We start from the raw sequence: 5,603 nt of genomic DNA, 5'->3' as shown, positions 1-5,603 counted from the left end.
AAGAACTGTAGGAGAAAGGTCTTAATGACTGAGATAACCACGATGGTGTGATCACTCACCTAGAGCCAGAACTTCTGGAGTGTGAAATCAAGTGGGCCTTAGGAAGCACTACTATGAACAAAGCTAGTGGAGGTGATGGAATTCCAGTCAAGCTATTTCAAATCCTAAAAGATGAGGCTGTGAAAGTGCTGCACTCAATATTCCAGCAAATTTGGAAAACTCAGCAGTGGTCACAGGACTGGAAAAGGTCAGTTTTCATTCCAATCCTGAAGAGCAATGACTAAGAATGTTCAAACTACCGCCCAATTGCACTCATCTCACACGCTAGCAGAGTAATGTTCAAAATTCTTCAAGCTAGGCTTCGACCTCCTCAACTGGGGAGTTCATCTTTCAGTGTCATATCTTCTTGCCTTTTCATACTGTTCATGGGGTTCTCAAGGCAAGAATACTGGAGTAGTTTGCCATTCCCTTCTCCAGTGGATCACGTTTTGTCAGAACTCTCCACAATTACCTATCCATCTTGGGTGGCCCTACACAGCATGGCTCATTGTTTCAGTTGAGTTAGATAAAGCTGTGGCCCATGTGATCAACTTGGTTAGTTTTCTGTGGTTGTGTTTTTCATTCTATCTGCTCTCTGATGGGGAAGGATAAGAGGACTGTGAAGGCTTCCTGGTGGAAGGGACTGGCTGTGGGGAAAACTGGGTCTTGCTCTGCTGGGCAGGGCCATGCTCAGTAAATCTGTAACCCAATTTTCAGCTGATGTTCCCTCCCTGTAGTTTGTCCAGAGGCCAAACTATGGTAGGGGTAATGGCAGTGATGGTGACCTCCTTCAAAAGGACTTATGACAGCGCTGTTGTATCCAGTGCTCCTGACCCCGCAGCAGGCCACTGTCGACCCACACCTCCACCAGAGATTTCTGGAAACTCACAGGCAAGTCTGGCTCAGTCTCTCCTGGGGTCACTGCTCCTTTCTCCTGGGTCCTGGGGCACACAAAGTTTTATCTGTGCCCTCCAAGAGTCTGTTTCCTCAGTCCTGTGGATGTTCTGTAATAAAATCCCACTGGCCTTCAAAGTCAAGTTCCCTGGGAATTCTCAGTCCCTTTGCTGGATCTCCAGGCTGGGAAATCTGTTATGGGCCCTAGAACTTTTGCAACAGTGCAAGAACTTCTTCGGTATAATTGCTTTCCAATTTGTGGGTCGTCTGCTCGATGGCTCTATAGTGGGGCTAACGGAGACCTCCTCCAAGAGGACTTCTGCCACACTCTGCGCCTCCCAGGCCTGCTGCAGTCAGAGCCCCCGTCCCCCTGGCAGGCCACTGCTGACCTGTGCCTCCGCAGGAGACACTCAAACACTCAAAGGCAGGTCTAGCTCAGTCTCTTGTGGGGGTCACTGCTCCTTTCTCTACGTCCTGGTGTGCACAAGGTTTTGTGTGTGTCCTCCGAGTGGACCAGAGTCAAAAAGGTGGCTTAAAACTCAACATTCAAGAAATGAACATGATGGCATCTGGTCTGATCACTTCATGGCAAACAGATGGGGAAAGAATGGAAACAATGACAGACTTTATTTTCTTGGGCTCCAAGATCACTGCAGATGGTGACTGCAGTCATGAAATTAAGACACTTGCTCCCTGGAAGAAATGATATGACCAACCTAGACAGTATATTAAAAAGCAGAAACATTACTATCTTCCAACAAAGGTCCGTATAGTCAAAGCTGTGTTTTTTCCAGTAGTCATGTATGGATGTGAGAGTTGGACCATAAAGAAGGCTGGGCACCAAAGAATTGATGCTTTTGAACTGTGGTGTTGGAGAAGACTCCTGAGAGTCCCTTGGACTACAAAGAGATCAAACCAGTCAATTCTAAAGGAAATCAATCCTGAATACTCATTGGAAGGACAGATGCTGAAGCTCCAATACTTGGGCCACCATCTGATGTGAAGAGCCAACTTATTAGAAAAGACCCCGATGCTGGGAAAGAAAGATCGAATGCAGGAGAAGGGGACAACAGAGGATGAGATGGTTGGATGGCATCACTGACTCAATGGACATGAGTTTGAGCAAACTCTGGGAGATAGTGATGGACAGGGAAGCCTGGTGTGCTGCAGTCCATGGGGTCGCAGAGTCAGACATGACTGAGTGACTGAACAACAAACAATAAGGCTTCAACAGTACATGAACCGGGAACTTCCAGAAGTTCAAGCTGGATATAGAAAAGGCAGAAGAACCAGAGATGAAGTTGGTTATGATCCAGCATCTGCTGGATCTTACGGTGAACAGTGTTGGATTCGTGATCTCTGAAGAAGATTTAACTTTGGGACCAGGCTTGATCACTCAAGAGCTTTTGTATATATTAAAGTGAAAAGGGGCTGAGAAAGCTTCTGACACTGACATCAGAAGGGGTACAGAGAGTGCGCCTCCTTTCTACAGTAAGAGCAAGCCCATCCGTTTTCACCCGGGTCCCTCTGGGCATTTTTCTCAGGCTGTTTAAGAATGGTTTTGACAGCCTTTACTTCTTTCGCTGCCTTTCTTTCTTTTCCTCATATTCCTTGCCATAAAACACTGAGCCAATTGCAACAGATTATCCAAAGACTGATTTGGTCCATGTGCCTGTTTTAATAGCTTATGGCAGATATCTGGAGCCAACTGAGTGAGAAATCCTTTAAGATCACTTTTTCCTCTTCACTTTTGGGATCAATCTCAGTGAATCTGCACAGGGATTCCCTCAAACTAGGAATTTACCAGGAGCTTCTTTCTCTTCCTGTTCCTGTTTGCCAATTTGGCATAGTTTAAAGTCTTAGCATGTGCTTGCCTGAGTCCTTCAAGAATACACCTACAAAATGACTCTGATCCCATCTTCCTTTACCGTGTTATAGTCCCAGGCTGGTTCTATAGCCAGGACCACCTGATTTCCAGTGGGGAGGACGGCTATCTCGTCCTCCCTCTTCTCTACTGATTCATTACAAAGCCATTCATCTCCATAGACAACCGCTTTCCCCAAAACTCGAGTTTTTGAGTTGGGGATTAGCGTTTGTCCCAGGACATACATCATGTCCTTCCAAGCAGAGTCATAAAGCAGAGTAACACCCTTAAAGGCTCTAATGTATTTTTCCGGGTCCTCTAACTAGTCTCCCAGATCCTCCTTGATTCTTTGTATTTCTTGGTAAGAAAATGGCTTATTAACTCTCATAGACTGATTATTTCTCCTCATGGGTGCTTCATGAAGAGACAACAGCTTGTATGGCTGTTCCTCAGCCTCTCTGGCTGCTTGGCGTGTATGATCCCAGGGAGAGATTGGACAGACCTGCTTTCTTTTTTCTCTTTGTCTCCTGTCCTCCAGCTCATCCTGCATTTCACCCTTAGTCTGTGCTGTCTGAGCTTCTCTTACTTCGATGGCCTGAGTTTCTACTGACACCATAGTCTGTGGTCATGCTGAGACGGGGGTGTTTGGAAGTCTACTCGGGCCGTTTGAATCACAGCTTGGGTTGTCACCGAGACCAAGGCAACCCTTCCTGGGGAGCCCCTGGCTTCCAGTTTGCCCAGTTTGGAGCCCTGAGTATGGGGGCAAAGCAGGAGGACAGGAGGGAGCTGAAGGTTTCACACCCAAATCTACACCTTTGGACATAAGTCCAGCAAGTATCACACAGAGAAAATGGGCAACACTTATGCTACTTCTACCCATTTCCCTTGATTTCTACAGAACTGGTCTAACTGTAAAACAGTATTATAGTTAAGAGACCCGTTCGCCATCCTCCAGTGGGTACCGCGGCCATGCAGTATCACATGGGAAGACCAGGCGTGTCTTCTTTAAGCCCTGGGAATGAAATCTATCCCAGTTTTTCAGGATACCGTTCACAGGAGTGAGGCTGAATTGTTAGCTCCCATCTGTAAGAGAGAAAAAAGCAACCAGCGCCCTCTTTCTGCCGGAGGCGTCCCCCACTGCTCTAGATGGGGGTGTAGACAGACTTTCCATGAAGCTTTCCTTCCCTGGTCGGACTTAGTCTGTCCCTTACCAATGCAGGCGCCGTATTTGTCCCTCCCGGTTTACCACCGAGGTGGGGTGGAGATGCACCAGAGGCAGACCTAGACCTGATGGCATCCCAGACTGATGTCCAGCTCCTCACCATTAAAACCTTTGCCTCTGATGCCACCCGGCGTGCGATCAGAGTAACCTTCCAGAATGCCTCCCGAGCTAAGACCGCTGGGGGAAACATTCCTCACCTGAGTGCCTGTGCACGAGTTCAAGTATATTCCTGACCACAGTAAGACCGGTATAATTATAAAACCACACTGTTCCTTCTGAGCATCACCACACCAGTATTCTCACAGATTCCACAGAAAGAATATCTAAGGAGTTGGGACAAAAGCCACCGAGAGCCTCCTCTGGTCCACTGAGAGCTGTTACCAAAGGAAGAAGCCTGCTGTCCTTTCTGAGTAACCTTGAACCTGAGAGATGCTCTTGGAGCTAGAGCTCCATCTAGCTTCTGAGCTTCCGACTCCTACCAATCCAAGTTTGGGACCTAAGTAACAGCACACAGTAACAGCATAGATCAGAAGTCTCTTCAAAGTCTGTGGTCCGACAGATTAGATTAGTAGTTCTAACTTCCCACGCAATTACGAAGTGGTCAAAGAGACCAGGAAAAGGTGACCGAGAAGGGAAAGTTCAGTCCACACGCTTTGCCCATCTCTGGCCGCTCCCCTCGCAGGGAGGTTGGGTGTCCCTTGGCATTGGCAGGTCGGTAAAAACCCCCGATAAGGTTCCCCTTTCGGGGGCTGCCTTCAGTGGTTACAAGGCACTGCAAAGCCAGAGCAGAGCTCAGAACGTGTTTCACGCAGGGCGTGTCATTCATTCACACAGCACAGTGAGGAGTCAGTAAAACGGAAAACGTGTGTGCTGACAGAGCAGAGAGGCTACAGCTCTAAGTGTTCTTACCTTGTCCTGAGGATCCTGGACGAGCCCTCGAGACAATAGCTTACGGTGAATGGTGTCAGATTCGTGATCTCCGAAGATGATGATTTGACTTCGGGATCAGGGACCAGGCTTGACCACTCAAGAGCTCTTGTGTAGCAGAGTTTCATTACAGTGTGAAAAGGGACAGAAGAAGCTTCTGACATAGACATCAGGAGAGGGATGGAGACTGCCCCCCTGCCAGTGTCAGCAAGCTGTTTTATGTCTGTTAGAAAGCTGTCAATCAGCGGAGAGAGACACTTCCAGGCTGACGGAGTTTCACCAGGCCCCTCTCCCACAATATGCATTTTTGAGATAGGATGGCGCAAGGTGTGTCATCCCCCAGCCATAAAATACTGGTCTGTTGAGCTATTATCAGCCCAAGGCTTGAGAAAAGAAAAGTTAGTCTTAAGTGGAACCATTTTGAAGAAGGGCAAATTTCAAAGCAAATATATAGTTTCATTAGCATAGTTTAAGGAAGAAAAAAAAAATTTCCATAGAGTTTGTTTCCTCCTGCCGCTTAAGGGAGAGAGAAAAAATGTCTGAGACTTGCAGCCTATTTTCTCCATTTGGAGACGCCTGGCCTTCCTGTCTGTTACCCTCTCAATAGAAAAAGCAAGGGAATTCCAGAACATCTACTTCTGTCCATTGACTATGCTA

Source organism: Cervus canadensis, chromosome 19 (assembly GCF_019320065.1).
Source record: "Cervus canadensis isolate Bull #8, Minnesota chromosome 19, ASM1932006v1, whole genome shotgun sequence".
Taxonomy (NCBI): domain Eukaryota; kingdom Metazoa; phylum Chordata; class Mammalia; order Artiodactyla; family Cervidae; genus Cervus; species Cervus canadensis.
The sequence above is the reverse complement of the archived record's forward strand: the minus strand, read 5'-3'. Positions refer to the sequence as shown.